General features: G+C 40.4%; 1 pseudogene across 1 annotated transcript; it reads left to right on the forward strand.

The window, feature by feature from the left end:
- Positions 1–15,195: 15,195 nt before the first annotated feature.
- LOC308427081 (twinfilin-1-like) lies at positions 15,196–16,223 on the forward strand (annotated as a pseudogene). The gene has a single exon. The product of its transcript is annotated as a twinfilin-1-like (transcript).
- Positions 16,224–18,255: the final 2,032 nt, after the last annotated feature.

An 18,255-nucleotide genomic window follows, 5' to 3' on the forward strand; every position in this document is an offset into this window, starting at 1 on the left:
AGTGATCTGTCATCATCTTTTTCCTCTTTGCCCCCTGCCCCCTCTTTCTTGTCTCTCCCACCTCTTCTGTGTCTCCATCTCCTCTTTTGTTCCTCCATTTCCATCCCGCCTCCTCCTCCTCTTCCATCCCTCCTGTTTCTCTTCCTCTTTCATCCTTCCTGTTCTTCATCTCCCATCCCTCCTATTCTTCCTCTTTTATTCCTCCTGTTTCTCCTCCTCTTCTATCTCTCTCAGTCTTCCTCTTCCTCTTCCATCCCTCTCATTCTTCCTCTTCCATCCCCTCTGTTCTTCTTCTTCCTCTCCTATCCCTCCCATTCTTCCTCTTCCATCCCTCCCATTATTCCTCTTCCATCCTTCCCATTCTTCCTCTTCCATCCCTCCCATTATTCCTCTTCCATCCTTCCCATTCTTCCTCTTCCATCCTTCCCATTCTTCCTCTTCCATCCTTCCCATTCTTCCTCTTCCATCCTTCCCATTCTTCCTCTTCCATCCCTCCCATTCTTCCTCTTCCATCCTTCCCATTCTTCCTCTTCCATCCTTCCCATTCTTCCTCTTCCATCCTTCCCATTCTTCCTCTTCCATCCCTCCCATTCTTCCTCTTCCTCTTCCATCCCTCCCATTCTTCCTCTTCCATCCCTCCCATTCTTCCTCTTCCATCCCTCCTGTTCTTCTTCTTCTTCCTCTTCCATCTCTCCTGTTCTTCCTCCTCCTCTTTTATCCTTTCTGTTCTTCCTCTTCCATTTCCCCTATTTTTCCTACTCTTCAATACCTCCTCTCCTCTTTCTCTTACATCCTTCCTCCATCTCCATTCCTCCTGTTCTTCCTTCTCCTCTTCCATCCCTCCTCTTCTATCTCTCTCTTACATCCTTCCTCCTTCTCCTTTCCTCCTGTTTCTCCTCTTCTTGACCAGATGTCTACATTTTATTAAGTTGTTCTCTGATAATTCTATATATGTATATAATGTGTTCTGTCCTTGATGCCTCTTTTATTTTCTCAGGTCCTCATCATTCTCCCTCTTTCCAAACTCATGTCTTGGTGTCTCTCTTGTGCCCCACCAATTTTAACCAAATCTATATTATCACAGGTTTGGAACTAACTATTCTTTGATGTATAGAGAGTTCACTCTTGGGTACACAACTGAATACAGTAATTGTCCCTATCATAGAGTTTATCAATAGCTAATGGTTTATCTAGAAGAGGTGGGATTCCCTGAGTTCCTCTTTGGTCCCCAGCTGGCAGTTGGGAGGCCCAGTTTTATGAGTATAGTGCAGGAACTGCTGTTACATGAAAACTTGGTTTACAATGGCTATGTCCTGCTTGCACTGAATTCAGCACTTTTAAATTGCTATAATAAGACATGACTAAGAAGACTTATAAAAGAAAGTATTTATTTGTGCTTACAGTTTCAGAGACAGAGTCCATGCCCATCATGTTGAGAATCATGACAGTAGACAGTCAGGCATAACACTGGAGCAGTCACTGAGAGCTTACACCTGTATCCACAGGTAGAAAGCACAAACCTCTCAGAAATGGTATGTGGCCTTTTGAAACCCCAAAGCACGTCCCCAGTGACACACATTCTTCAACGAAGCTGTATGTTCTAATCCTTCCAAAACAGTTCCCCCAACTAGGAACTGGGCATTCAAACATATGAGCCTATGGGGTTGTTCTCATTCAGACGACCGTGGTGCCACTATGCACCACTCTTTCTATTTCCCAGCCGGTATGTTCTTACGATGCTTCCTGTGCAGTGATCCCAACGCTCTATAGGTAGTGACATAAATGTCCTGTTCGGGGCTGAAGCCTCAGATGTCACTCATTGTCACCACCTTAAGCAGACATGAGTCTCTTGCTTTTTACTGGTTTATTGCAAACATATGCTTCTTTGATTAAACATGGGAGTAGCATTATCTGTAGAGTCTGAACATAAATATTTAAAATGAATTTGGGGCCATGTGAATTTAGCTTAATAACAGTACAGTTACCACCATGGAGCTCTGGCGTCCCTATGCTTTGATTTCTGAATGGGTCTTAAAATCCCAGGCATGGATTCCTTCCTATGAAGAAAACTTCAAGTCCAATCTAAGACTAGATCAGTTACTCCACTTAAGGTGTGCCCTTATCGTACCAGTGGACTTTTTTCTTACAAAACTACTAATTCTGTTTTGAGAGCCACACCTCAATGACCTAGCTAACTCACAGAATGCCTCAAACTCAAATGTCCTCATATTAGGAGCTAGGACTTTAATACATGAATATTGAGGGGAAAAATTCCTAGGTAACCCAATAAATGACATGTGAACATATTAACCTTGAGATGTTTGTTTATTTACAGTGTCCTGTAGTTGCACTCCCGGTCTTACCTTACTAAAAATCATAAATTTTCTACTTACAGATCTCAGATGACTTTGTCCTAAAAACAAGCAAACAAAAAACCAACAAAGAGACTGGGAAACTGGGTATCAAAGAGTAATCCAAGAACTCATAGAGCTCCACAGAATCCAACGTTGCCTATAAATGTTCTCTGCGTTATGTAAAACAACTATCCATGGCCATCTTGGGGCTCCTAATGCTGTGACAAACACCATGACTATAAGCAACTTGGGGAGAATAGGATTTATCTCAGCCTAGCAACCTCAGTTCACAGTCTATTACCAAAAGCAGTCAGGGTAGGTAATCAAAGCAGGAAATGAAATGGTGGCCATAGAAGAGTGCTCTTTCCTGCTTGCTCCCATGGCTTGCTCAGCCTGCTTACTTATAGCACCGAGAACCACCTGCCTAGATGTGACACTATCTACACTGGACTGAGCCCCTCCCATTTCAACCATCCAGAAAATGCACCCAAAAGACTTGCCTACAGGCAAGTTGGGGTATTTTCTCTCTTCCTGAATTCTCTTTCTTTTCTTCTCTGCGTTGTGTTAAATCGACATAAAAATTTGCCATTACAGTAACAATTTTCATTAGCTAATAATTTTCTTAAAAATACTAATTGTGGGGTTGGAGAGAGGGCTCAGTGATTAAGAGCACTGACTGCTCTTCTAGAGGGCCTAAGTTCAATTCCCAGAAACCACATGGTGGCTCACAATCATCTATAATGGGATCTGATTCCATCTTCTGGTGTGTCTGAAGACAGCTACAGTGAACCCAAACAAAATACATGCATAAATAAATAAATAAATAAATAAATAAATAAATAATACATTTATTATATATAATAAAAAAGAATACTGATTGTAGGGCTCGGTGGTGATGGCGTATCCCTTTAATCCCAGCCCTTGAGAGGCAGAAGTATGTTGGTCTTGGTCAGTTCAAGGACATGCTGTTCTACAAAGTGAGTTCCAGGAGAACCAGGGCTACACAGAGAAATCCTGTCAAAACAAAAACAAAAACAAAAAACAACACCCTCCCCCCCAAAAATAACCTAAAAAACTAATTATGAAGAATTACTTGGAAAGTTACTTTGCTGAATTAGGAAGTGTTAGCAATTAATTTTTCAACTTCATCCAAATGAATTGAGAATTCAACTATTTTTCAAACATGTTCACAAACAGTTATTTCTGTGAGGTCTTAATATTTTTTACTATAGATGTTATGTGGCTTAATCCTGTATGCCATGAAAATAGAAGTTTGCATATGCAAAAGGCAGTCACTGTCACATGATAACACAAGGTGTGACTACCCCATGGAATGGTTGTTCTTCATTTTTACCCTTAATTATTTCTACTGCCACTAACCCTACCAAAATAAGCATTGATCATAACATGTTTTTTAGATTAACAGACTCTTCACAATCTTGAAGGAGGGGCAGGTAAGGCAAGATTTCTTTTATTCCTCTCTGTTCCTCTCACACCCTTTATTTCTCCTTTCTTTTCTCTTTTTCTTCCTTCTTTTCTTTTCTTCTCTTTTCTGTTTTCTTTCTTCCCTACTACCTAAGAGTTTGTCTCAGAGAAGTCTGTCTGGATAAACACATGGGGGCATGGAATGTGGATTATGTGCTGGCTGGTGATTCTCGATCACATATGTGAAATTGTCTCTGTAAGTAACCAAACAGTAACCATGTTTGTGGTTGTAAATGTGCCACCACTGCACACCATGTAAAAAATGTCTTCTGATGCAAACTCTCTTTGTAAGGTAAGCTCACTCTCCTGCACAATAGTTTGCAAAAGAACTTGGGTTGAGAGAGCAAAGACCTTGCCTAGCATTTACAAAGGAATGGGTTTAAAGATCAGCACCCAAATAAAAATAAACAAACACAGAGCACTGGCCTCCGCCCTATATCGCCTTATTTCTGCCTTGAGCACAGGCTTAGACTCTCTACTGTTAGGTTTTGCCAATTCCAGAAAGGTCTATAATGACACCGCATTTCAGTGCTCAATTACCTCCTAACTTGATCTGATAGGAGTCTCCACTCCCTGTTTCAGGAGACTGCAACTGATCTGTTATCATTCATTTCTTTGGCAGATCAGTTCCTTACTTGCAGTTTTTCTGTCTCAGCAAAGATGAAGGAAGAACACTAGAAACCACGTGGAAATGGTAATTAAAGTAATTAAACCGTAAAGCCAGTTAAAGTCATCACTGTCATGACAAACTGAACTTCTTAATGAACAAGACTGAAAATGAAAAAACCTTGACAAGGATTGACTTCAAATTTAAAGGTTTTAAGAACCAAAAACAAGCTGTGGTTTATCATAAAATATTTTCAGATATCTATCTCATTCACCTAAGATTTACAGCCTTCACACTTTTGTATCATGGAGCAATCTATCTCTGAAATGCTCTTCTAGACTTTCCCACTAGGTAAGTGCCTTGGACTATAATCAAAGTAGCCCTTCTCAAGGCATCTTAATTAAATAAATGCTGAAAACTAACTCTTCTATCACATATTTCCTTTTGCCTTTTGCTTGGGATATATATATATATATATATATATATATATATATATATATATATATCCAAGTGTATGTATATATATATATATATATACATATATATGACATACATATGACATATATATGATATATATATATATATATATATGACATATAGAGTTAAGTATCTAACTAGGATCTGATGTTAGGTACTTCAAAAAGTTATGTTGAATGTAAATGATTAATAATAAATACAGCCATCTCTAAAAAATTTCAGATCGATCTCTAATCTTAAAATTTGATATTCATCATTCATGCAAGGATGAAAGAGAGAAATTCTACCTTTTCTCTCACTCTTCTCATCTCAGAATGAGCAAAAATCAAGCATATTTATCATTAAAAAATATTTAATTTTTTTGGCATTCAAGTTATTTGACTATAGTCATCTGCTTGTATTTTTAATAACGAAGAAAAATATACAAGATCTGTCATACTAAAACAATACCCAACAGTTCTAAGCTCTTCATTCCTTCTTTGATGATTATGGGTCCTAGAGGTCAACACGGAAACGCACTACATTCCTGGCCATCTCCTCTAGAAAATGTGGTGAAACCAAAGGACCCTGAAGCACTTTCAATTAGCCTATCACAAAAATGTTTATTTTTTACAAATATGCTCTTAAAGTTGCAACTGATAGTGACAATCTTTGGAAGTCATTGAAGTCTCTCTACTTATGTATAATGGAGTGTTACATCGGTGACTTATTAAAGAACAAAAGTGTATGTGTGCTTCAGAGAGGAGGGGAAAAACTGACAAGAAGTGCCACTTAACTGAATCACATGATCCACATTTGGTAGGTAAAGCAGTCACAGAGGAGCTACATAAGATGGAGGTTTATAGAGCCAGATAGATGAAATGGTGCATTGTATAGTTATCTCAGAAGTGGGCCAAAGGGGATGGATTCCATGTGAAAATGGCTCGCAGGTGATCTCCAATGTCAAATGCTAGAATGGTCAGCATAGAAATAGGTTTGTTTGTAAACATACACAAGAGAATCAGAAGAGAAAGAACACAGGCATCTCTTTCCTGATTAACAGTGGTTCCATGGACAACCAAAAACATTGCTGTGTGCTTGGAAAGACTGTCCTTAGAATTAACTACAGCCTAAATGTTAGTCTCAGGAACACAAATGTCAGAGTGGTTTTCTAGAAAATGCCAGTGCCTATGTCCAATTCCTAATATGCCCCCTTCTCTTTGTGTCTCTTTGTCTTTCTGGGTCTCTCTATGTCTCTGTGTCTCTTGGTGTCTCTGTGTCTGTGTCTGTCTCTCTCTGAATCTCTCTTTCTCTTTCTCTCTCTCTCTCTCTCTCTCTCTCTCTCTCTCTCTCTCTCACACACACACACACACACACACACACACACACAGCATCTTAATGCACAACCCTATATGGTGCAAATGTTCATAGGAGTCTTTTATCCCAAAATCAGTTTCTGGAACATGAGCAAGTAAACACAAAGACTAAACTTAATTTTTGAGACACCGTTTCCTGCTGAACCTGGAACATATACATTACCTCTATTGGGTGGTCAGTGGGCTTCTGGGGAATCCTGACTGCCCCCAAGAGCAGGGAGTAGATGCACAGGTTAGGGATTACACTCAGCTTCTCATGCTTGCCCACCTGACACACTGAGATACCTCCCCAGCCCTGTGCATTAGTTTTTTTTAAATCAATAAATAGTCTAGTTAGTGGTCTGCTAATATGGTTGGAATGACCAATGACTTAGGAAGCTGTGAACCCTTGGACAGGAGAAGCTGTATCAACATTCTTCTCAAGCATCTTGGAAATTTTGGGGGCACCAATAAAAATACAAAACAAACAAATAAAAATCAAAACAAACCCTCTAGATTAACTGCAATCATCACTGTATTTTTAAATAGTTTCGAAAATATATTCTCTTTTTTAAAACTTTTTCTAGAAGAAATTCAATTAGGTGCTTTGATGAGTCTGTATATTTTTGAAGAACAATTTAAAGACTTTTATAAAATTCAAGCAAAGCATATTTCTACTTACTTTGGCAAACTACACTCAAGATGCATAGAATAAGCCCTAGTTTTGCATTGAATTTGGGATAAAACTTTACACTAGTTTCTTGCCATTTCCTTTCTCATTCACTGAGGTTCCACAAATCTGTTTGAGTTCTTATGATATCTGGGGTTCCTTCTCAACAAGCTCCTCATGTCTGCTCTAGCATCACATGGGAATGAAGACATAAAGCTTTATTGTTTTACAAGTTCGAACTCAATGAATATTGTTCACCAGGAGAGGAAAGGACCACTTTGAAGACAGTAGTTTATACTGTCAGTGGAAGTATGACACCCATTTGGAAGGGGGCCTGTGGATCGCACTCCTGACTTCCTGTTGACCTGTGCACAGAACTCCTGACTTCCTGGTGCATAGCAATCCTGACTTGGAGATTTCCTGCATCACTAAGCTTCTGATGTCCGGTCCATCCAGGGGTTTATCTGCATCTCCTAGCATTAGTCTCTTCACTATGTCAGTACATACACTGTTACATTCACTTTTACTTGATATTTGCTTTAAATCATTTTTTCTATTTTTTAACATAAGTATGTTTTAAAAGAAAGTTTTTAATCACTACCGTTAAAAAGTTGTCACCTAAAAAATGGTGATCTGAGTGTTTTAATTTATGAAAACCATACAATATTATTAAACTCTATATAGTCTTCTGCTGAAGATGCTGAGCCTGAGGCTCATCTTCAGCTTCTTTAAAAAAGAAAGACAAAGGTGTTTGAAAGCCTCTTGTTAGGACAAGACTGAGACTTTCTTTTTGATATAATTAGATATTTTAAAAAACTGAAAAGAAGATAGTTTTAAGTTGTGACATGCTGTCTGTATTCCTGGGATGATCTAGACACACTGGTACACATCCCTCACCCTCTCCAAGGCCTCTCTTTATGGAAGTTTATTTCTCTAAAGATGGTGATTCTGTTTGCAGATGCACAAGGGGAAAAAGGTCCATTTCTTTCCTGGTGCTTCCAAACAGAAACACCAACATCTTGCAGCAAGAGCTGCCTGGACTCCATCCTCCATGGCTCTGAGTGACCTGCTGAACCATGAAAACGTAGTGAGGACGGATGAGTCAAGGTGGGGATGAGGATCCATCTGGCCCGTCCAATCCAGTTGCTGTAATGACCTTTGTCTTTACAGTGATCACACTGAAAATATTGTCCTTCCGTGAGTTGAAAAACCCCTTGCCGAAGCTAAAGACAAAGGCTGAACACTTTGACAAAGTTAAAGCATCCTGTTTTTTGTTTTTTTTTTTTTTTAAATAACTCAAAGCTTGCTCAACCACATGTGCTTCCTTGTTCTCACTTATATGATCATGCACGTGGTGGCTGTGGATTTGTGGAAATCAACACGGAAGGGCTGGAACACATTCTGTTCTTGCAGAGAACCTAGGTTCCGTTCACGGCACCACCACCTGCACCTCCAACTCCAGGAGATCTGACACCAGGCATCTGTGCGGTAAATGTGCACATATGCAGGTGAAAAACTCAGACACATAAAAATAAATAATAAATAAATAAATAAATAAATAAATAAACAAACAAACCTTTAAACAAAGACTGAAATGGAAAGTGTTTTCTGTTGCACCAGTCAATAATTTTGTTAGTTACAATTAGAAATATTTTATAAATTCTAGGCCAAAACTTTTACTTTGCCCTTTATGCAGAGCTGTGAGAGTTACACAGATTACTAAGTCTTAGAATCTCTTCATATTGCAACATGAAGTAAAGTGGTTTACATAGAAAAGCATAAAGGGAAACTAGTGGGAACTTTTCCCTCTGCATTTCCACTATAATATATTTGTATATAAATGGGTGTGTGGAGGTACACTCACAAACATGCATGGGGTTCTGGGATGCTGTCAGGTGTTCTGCTCTGTCATTGTTGGCCAGACTGGACCTGGAGTCTAGTCCGATGGACAGCAGGCACCATGGTTGCCACCCTCCTACAGTGCTGAGCTCACAGGCACATCACCCTGTCTTGCTTTGTGCATGGTTTAAGGGGATTAGAATCCAGGCTCTTGTATTCACGCAGCAAACTCTCATCCCCCTAGTCTCTACCCCAGCCTCTAAAACTCCACCATCACACCAGAGCTCGAAGTAAATCTATCCATCTGTCTTACAGGTAGAACCTTCCAGGAAAGCAAAACTGGTGTTAAATGTTATAGAACATTATTTCTAAGAAGGTGTTAACTCACCTTTGCCAAAATTAGTCTCAAGACATTCCATGGCATTTGCTACTGTGAGATATATCTTTTATTTAGATCTGCTGCTACTCTCTCTTGCTTTCTTCTACCTCCGTCCCTCATCACGTTGTATATTTAAAATAAACATAGGTTAGGTCCAGGTCCTGCACTCTACCTGCAAGACCTGAGTCTGGGGTAGGATTCAGTATTATGATGTTCTGGGGTTTGGCAGCCTGAGAATTAGGAGCCAGGGACCCTAAGTCCAGTATATCACTAACTGTTGCACTGACGCCCAGTGGCCTGGTAAAAAAGAGAAGATGAAGATGGATCTGTAGAACCGCTGCTGGCCTTAGCCTCCCATAACCTTGCTGTTTAAGAGGAAAAGTAGTGTTTAACAATTTCAAGGTATCAAGCTAGTCTGCCAAGGAGGGACATTTTAGTGACTGGTGCCATGAACCTCGTATGAATTAATAACAAGCCCTCGGTTAGACATGTACGGTGTTTCTAATGTGCGAGTTAACTCACTGACTCTGCTACTTATTGATCTGAGGAAGCTAGAGGATGACAGATATGGATCAACCATTAAGTAACTGGTCTTCAACTACAGCTGCATTAATGTGTGATTGATTACATTTCATTTTAATTGTAGTGTTTCTAAAATTCCAAGGAGATAAATGTCTCTTTATTTGAAGTCCCCAGAGAACAGTAGCTTTGAAACATTTATTAACTGAATAAATACAGACTATTACTCAACAATTCTGTATACACGTGTCGGCGAGTGACCAGACTAATAAAGGTCTTTGAGTAAAATCAATAACTTACATCAAGCGTCAAAGGAAGGCTATGTTTGCGCACTCATACAAAAGTATTTCCATTCTAGATGACTGGCTTAGGAAAATCTTTACTGTTCCATAGCAGCTTTACCTAGATTTACCCAGCAGACTAAAAGTCTAGGGTTTTAGGCTTTCACCATTGCTCTTGGTTACTAACCAGGAATTGATGGTAAGACTCAGCTGCTGAAGGTACACCTTGGCAGCAGGAGGTAGAAATATCCAGCTGAAACTGACCAGACAACTTCCTCTCTGATGATTAGCCTTGATAACGATGGAAAGAGTTTCTCAAGCTATTGAATGACGTCATCAGTGGTCTTCCCAGGCTGTGGAGCCTTCGTGCTACACTACTGACCGTCTAGGCAAGATGTGCCCTCTGGTGCAACAGTAGGATGGGTATTGTGAAGGTGACTAATTGCTTTCTGATTGGACTGGAGACCTTCTCCACAGGAAGGAACTCTATGCCTGGAACTGTAAACTGAGTCAGAAGTCCATGGCTGGAGAAGTTTAACGCTCAAGGGAAGGAGGCGATAGATCAAGCTGTTGCCTTCCTGAACTGGAACTGTCTTCTAAATATTTACACTTGTGTTCATTGTTTCTGGCTGGGGAAGCTTCAGTTTACAGTGGCTGAGTTAATGCAGAGACTCATCACCGATCCAAGTTCTGAGAATAAGTGACTGTTGAGAGCTCAACCAAGTGGTTTTTACACATAAAACCATCTATACATATACCAATACCGATATCGATACATATATATATATATATATATATATATATATGCAAAAATTTAAAAACACTTTGTGTCTAAGTTTCTTCTTATGCATATTGTAAATACAATATTTTCTGTGGCTCAAGATTCACTACATTAAAGGGAGAGGTAAGAATGTAAGAGCCAGTGGGTGAGAGAGAATGAATACCTATCGAATTCTGTCTTCCTGAAATGACAGGCTATTTCACTTATGAATTCATAGTAGCTATGGTCACTAGCACAAGATCTGCCCAAGGTTGAACCTACCAATAATCCATCATGGGAGTCAAGAGTGATCTTCCAAAGGACCTGCGTTTGATTACTAGCACTCAGGTTGGGAGGGCCCATCACAGCCTGTAATTACAACCCCAGTGCTCGCTCTCTCTCTCTCTCTCTCTCTCTCTCTCTCTCTCTCTCTCTCTCTCCCTCCATCCATCCTTCCCCTCTCTGGCTCATGTGTATGTTTGTATGTGTGACACATATAAATATAAATAAGCATTAAAGAAGAAAAGCAAAGTTTTCGTTATGAATGTTGGGGGCTCATGAGACCTCACCCGTTCCTGAGGCACCATTCACAGTTGATCATAGTTGAGGAGGGGGAATCATTTTCGTCAGTGTTAGATCCACTGGTAAACTGCATTTGCTCTTGAAAATAACTCTCTACCTATGCTTTTGCAAAAAAAAAAAAAAACAACAACAACAACAAAAAAAAACAAACAAAAAAAAACAACAAAACAACAAAAAAAACCACCCTAATTAAATTCAGCACGTCGTTAAAACATCAAAGCCATGAAAGCCCAGGGTCCTAAATAAGAAGAAGGGGTTCAGTGACAGGGAGGGGATTGAAAAAAGGCTTGGGTGTAAATATGACCAAAATAAATTATATACATAAAATTATCAATAACAGTTAAAAAACCTTTAAAACACTGTTGGTACATAGGTTTTAACTTTAAATTTGAGCCCCACACAACCATTTGCAAGTGCTGAGTTTTAAATGTAATATTGTTTCTCCCCAAGGAAACAGTGTGATTGAAAAGTGCTTCAAGAAATAGCGTTCTTGGTCGGCTGATGTTTGTAAAGATCCCCTCGTCTGAGATAATTCACTAAAGGACTTCCCCGGCACTCCATCGGTCACCTTGTTTTTGAGGTTTCAAGAAAATAAACCTTAGTTTGGTCACCATTCAGCAAAGCATGGAGCTACTATATCTTGGCTCTATACCAATGTTATGCGTCTCTCATTAAACTAATTTTCCAATGGAATTTCCTGAAATGATCTGTTGGCTCTTCAAAGAAACAAAAAAGACAGAAGGGGATCTGATGGTAGAATCTGGGAGAAGGCGTTCTGTACCCGAGACGTCCTAGGGTCCGCCCTTCCTGCTCCTCTCTGACTCACTTTCCGGATGCTGTCCCTTACCTTGCCTGGGTTTCTTCACCAAGAAGAAGGGACAAGCCTGGAGTGAGGGTCCTGCCTGAACGGGCTGACAAACCGTTTGTGACTCCTCACCCCCTTCTCCGCTTAGCAGACATCGAACTTGGGCAAATTTTTAAAAGCCTAAGTTCCTTCTTCTGCAAATTGGAAATGTGCTGCAGGAACAGAATGAGGCAGCGCGTTCGGCAGTTAGTATCCTGGCAAACCAGGGACACTCAGGACCGCGTGGCTTCCATTTAACCTCGTCATTAGCAGAGCGTAGCGATGACAGACGTACTAAGAGTTATTAACTTCCCAGTGCTCCTTGGGCAAGACTAGATTGTGGAGATCACCATCTATCCCCCACTGTCTCTTCATCCTCACCACACGAACGTCTTCTCCGTGCAATTGAAAGCTAGTTGTCTGATATATGTACCGTTCTTTTCCTTCATCTTTCCTAATTCTTCATAATTCCTTTTAAAATACCACTGTGTATAAAGAAAACCATGTGCAGAAGAAAAAATAATGAAATTACTGTGGCAAAAAATGAAAATAGTACTTACAATTATTTGCTAGAAAACATGTCTACGTGGTAGAATTAAAGATTGTTATTCTCTTAACGATGCTTTTATTAAACCATTGTAAAGGTATGCATACTCAGGGGAAAGTCACTTATTAAACTAAATAAATATGTAGTTGTAGAGAAGTGTGAACCAGCGGAAGTTTGAAAAAAAATACTAGAGGGAAATCACTTTTATTGAAAAAAAAAAAAAAAAAAAAAAACATAGACCAAGATTTAAAAGACACTGGGTTGAACTTGGGGATAGTGACATCGTGTTAAGCCTCATTTGCCTTGTCCATAAAATGGAGCATAGCTTGTATTTCATTGTGGTCCACTGAATGGGAGAAATACCTGGTCTATGGGACACAGCTGGACCTCACACGTGTGCGTTGCTTACCATGAAACTGAAGAATATCTAAATGCTTTAAAGAGAACCAACTGAAAAACCGAGACCAAACCTTTTATAATCATTAAAATTATCTTAGGCATTTGGATGGACTAGCCGTAGCTAAAGTATGATGTGGAACAAAACCAGATGTCATCCTCCCATGTTCCCCATCTAAAGCTGCTGCTGTCCCTGCATTTACTGGGACTGCTTGTTACAAGGCCCATTTCGTAGCCTCTAGAGCTAATACGATTGATTCATTCCAACTTGAAAATTGTTTATGACATTTATGTATGTATGTATAAGTGTTACTGTGTTTGCATGAGTAAGTATGTGTCTGTGTGTGTGCATGTGTGCTTGCACATGTGTGTGAATTGTGGTGATCAGAAGACCACTTGAAATACTTGGTTCTCTCTGTCATGTTCATTCCAGGGATCGAACTTCCGTAGTGAGGCATCTTTACCAGCTCTCCAGCCCACATTTACGCACTAATTCTGAGATAGTGTTTGTGTGTGTGTGTGTGTGTGTGTGTGTGTGTGTGTGTGTATGTGTGTGTGTGTGTATCAGAAATGCACGAGTGTTCATCAGAAAGTTTGATTTTTGATTTTATTATATTTAATTATTTATATTTGGAGTGGGGGGGACACATGTGTGACACAGTGGAAGTCACAGGACCACACTCTGAGGTCACTAGATAGGTCCAGAGACCTAAACTCAAATCATCAGGCTTGGCGACACACACCTGAGGTCACTGTGGCAGCTCACCAGTCCCACTTTTCCTATCGAGAATATAAAACTTTGCTTTCCCATAGACGTTCAGGTGTGTATTAGACTCAGATAACAAGAATTTCCTGTCATTACATCATTACTTCATTTTCTGGTAAACATTTAATATATATTTAATATATTTATAATAACATGTATCATGTTAATATGTAATTATATTGATGCATATTAAAATCCTATAACCGAATTTATTCCTCCTGGTCCTCTTATAAAATTTCGCCTAGAATATGATCTCTGTCCAGACCTTTTTGTTGCTGGTCCACCAGTTCTTGTCATCGTAATGGCTCCTGAAGCTCTCAAGGATGGGCCACAGTTTTGGCATGGTAAATATCGTTCGTTGCTTATTTTTTGGGAAACAGAAGAATGTTGGGCTCCAAGGGGTGGAGGGGCCACTCAGTGGTCCCCGTGACTTTAGGGGGAAGGTGAGGTGGGATGAGGCTGGACATGACCATTAAGTTGACCCAGAGTGAGCCCGTGGCAGGAGTGTTCACTCCTTGTCTATCTTTCTTAGGGGCATCTCTCTTCCTGCCCAAGGGACTGGCCTCTGGAAAGAACTTCAAAACAAAACTCAGGAATAATAGGTACATGACAGATATGCAAGGTAGAAGAATTTATTTAACCTTTTTATAAACACATATAAACTTTCATGCTTCTTAATTCTGAGATAAAATAAAATATGAAATAAATAATAATAAGATATAATTATCCTCTTTGTGAGGCCAACGCTCTTCGTTTCTCCCGTCCACAGTTTTGTCCCACTTTCTGAAAATTCTAGCTTCACTAAAACTCTATTAGTTATATTCATCAATGGCTTCTTGAGGTGGATCTGATAAGTCTCCATTTTTCTCCCATGTAACACGGTGATTTAATTTTTTTGATCATGTGTTCCCTCCCTAAGCTCTTCTGCTTCCAAGCATGTGTTTCCTACAGACAGTACGGAGCTACACAGCATCACAATTCACACACCTCACAGACAGAGCTATTAGTGGGTAACCCTGAAATAATCTCCCTTCACTTCCTTTGTCATAGTTGGGGGTCGGGCTTTGGACAGCCTCGGGTTTTGAGCCAGAATAAAGTATAAGCCGCAAGTGTTCCCTTAGTCCGCACAGTCATTAAATCCTGTCTAGTTTCTCTTCAGTATCTTGGAAGCATCGCACCTTCATGGTTTTGCAATCCCCTCAATTCTGAACCGTATAATCCCGGGCCACTTTACTGGACAATTTCAAAGTGAATTCTCAGTTGCTCAGCTACACATAAAATACACACTTCCCTGGATCCGCCGGTGGGGCCTCTGCCACACCTTGAGCTGGAGCCCGGAACCCGGGGCCGCCAACATGTCCCACAGGACTGGCATCCAAGCAAGTGAAGATGTTAAAGAGATCTTTGCCAGAGCCAGAAACGGGAAATACAGACTTCTGAAAATATCTATTGGAAATGAGCAACTGGTGGTTGGGTCCTGTAGTCTGCCTTCAGAATCCTGGGACCAGGATTACGACTCCTTTGTCCTGCCCCTGCTGGAGGACCAGCAGCCCTGGTATATTTTATTCAGGCTAGACTCTCAGAATGCCCAGGCGTGTGAGTGGATATTCATCACACGGTCTCCAGATCTTTCTCCTGTTTGTCGGGAAAAAAAAAAAATGCTGTATGCGGCAACAAGAGCAACTCTGAAAAAAGAATTTGGAGGTGGCCACATTAAAGATGACATGTTTGGGACAGTAAAGGAGGACGTATCTTTACATGGATATCTCCTGCCCTACTGACAGCAGCTGAGGAAGAATTACGGCAGATTAAAATCTGTGAGGTACAAGCCGCCGTGAGTGTGGACACGAAGCATCAGACACTACAAGGAGCAGCATTTCTCATTTCTCAAGACGTCTTCCAGGCTTTGGAAAAACAGAGCAACAAAGAGCTCGTTTGTGTGCAGTTGGAAATAGATATATAAAAGAAGAAACAATAATTTTGGCCCACACAGAAAATACAGAACTAAGAGATTTGCCAAAGAGGATCCCCAAGGATCCGACACCTTATCATTTCTGTCCGTGTTCCCATGAAGGAGACTAAAGAGTCCACAGCTTTATTGATTCATTCCTGTACCCATGCAGCGTCAGACAGCGGATGCTGTATTCCAGCTGCGGGAGCCCCCTGCTAGACCCTGGAGGAAGACAGCGGCAGGTGGATGTGATCAGAAAGACTGAGACAGACGACGGGGATGAACCGAGTGCGAATTTCCTTTCCGGTGAAATCCGTCCCAAGCATCCCGCACATAAGCAGAGTTTTGCTAAAACCAAAAGGTCCTGCGGGAAAGAGAGGGAACCGATGATTGATTAGGGGTCCAGCGGAAGCAGAAGCCACTACTGGTTAAAAACTGTCAGATTAAATGTTGCCACATAGTTTTTGTAAAATTTTCCAGCTTTTAGTACAAAAAAGAACGGAAATCATTCCATGTTCATATAACTGGGAGGAAAATTGTACTTTTCGAAAAATAGCACTTTTCATTTCCGTGTATTTTTTAAATTAATGTTATAAAGGACTCATGATTTTTATATTTTAGTTAAAGCGAGACAAGGTCTCAACGTAGTAACGTTTGGTTTTGCCACACCATTTTCATAGCGCGTTGATCCCAGTTTCACAGAATCTTTAGTATTTCACATAGGTGGGCCAGTTCCACAAAGCACTGGGACTTGCTTTTCAGAACTCCGTGCTGAGTTCTGTTTCCCTATAAAGTGAGATACTCACGTACTTGAGTATGTTCAGGAGCCTGGGAGGAGGCAGAGCTGCTTGCTTTGAGCATGCTCAGGCGGGGCTGTCTGCGACATGGGGAAGGCGCTGCACCCGCGCTTCCTGCCCCGTCTCTCCATTGTATCGGCCAGATCTCAGACACCACGTTCAGATCGAAATTCAAGTAGCATTCAAAGGGAAACAACTAAAGTAAAAATGTGTGAAGTTTCAATGGTTTATTTATTTCTTTTGAAACCTCGTGTCTTAAAACAAATTGTCATACTGCCTGGGAGTAAGTTTTCAGATCTAAAATGATTGATTTCTAGTACTTAGTAGGCTGAGACAGATAACACGTAGTCTAAGGGCCTTGTTTCAGTTAATAGTGTCTCTCAGAACACGGGTTTTCTGAAAGCTGGTTTTTTCAGTTACAACCTAGATAGCCTCAAGTGTTTTCTGAATACTTGATACTTGAAATAGAGGGAGTCAGAACACTTGGTAGATAATCTGCTAGACCTGCTGCAGAAGTCTGGAAGTGGATCACCATGTCCAGGATTTGGAAGTCCGTCATACTGCACAAGATGATGTCAGTAATGTACATTTCACGGTATGAAGTATGAAGCACCCATTGCAAAGCCTTATTACCCAAGGTTATACACGCACCTTCCAGAAACTCAGTGTGTATTCACGTAGATCATATGGGAGGAATTGTGGGCTGGTGGAAATGCTTAAAAATAGATTGGTGTGTTTTGTTTGTTTACAAATACATAGACCTTACTACTTAAATATGCAGGACAGTTGGCAGGGATGTTGTGCTTTTTAGTCATACGTGTACACTTGTCGTCACACGTGCTCATAGAATGCTGCAGTGAGACCTGCACCCATGTTGCAGACCGTCACCAGAGCTGCTATTTCAAGCTGCTATGTCCTGGACCCAGATCGGTGGGAAATATTCTGAAGTGTTGTGTGTTCTGCTCTGAAGTCTATTACACTACAGCAAAGTCAATGCACATTCCAGACTGCAGATGTGAACTTGTGACCTTACTAGTAATTAAACAAATGATTGCTGAGAACCACATATGCATTCATTTTAGGGTATATAAATCATTGTTTACAGTATGCTTTAGGTGATAATAGATGTGGGTAACATCCCCAATGCATGTATATTGCAGTGGGGAAAATAGATACATTTCCCCTTCTTTTTCTGAGTTGACCAATCCCAATGTTAATAGATGAGCTTCATGGTGAGGCTGGAAGACCACACTCAACAGTGATCAGGATACAGGGAAAAGTAAGGACGGTCATGAATAGCAACAAACTCTGACTCCTGGGAGTCATCCACGCAGTGTCAGAAGCCAAGTTTGCTGACAGAAATGAGGCGGCGGCAGCAGAGGCCCTTGTAAACCTTGGCAAACACCTCGTTTGTCTAAACTTTTATTGTTCCATTTTAATGTTTTACAGACAGAATTATGTGATGTTTCCTAGCCTGATGCAATTGTCTTCCCTCTGTCATACACTTAGTAGGACTACAGGATTGCCTATGTCCTGTGCAGACTGTTTTAAATGAACCAGGCACACAGTTTCTTAACATATGTAGCACAACATCCTTCTTGAGCCAGCCTCAGAAAAGGGGATAAAATGTTAAAAATGTGTACCATATTAGCATATATAGAACTGTA

Source organism: Micromys minutus (assembly GCF_963924665.1).
Source record: "Micromys minutus genome assembly, chromosome: 11".
In the NCBI taxonomy this organism is placed as follows: Eukaryota; Metazoa; Chordata; class Mammalia; order Rodentia; family Muridae; genus Micromys; species Micromys minutus.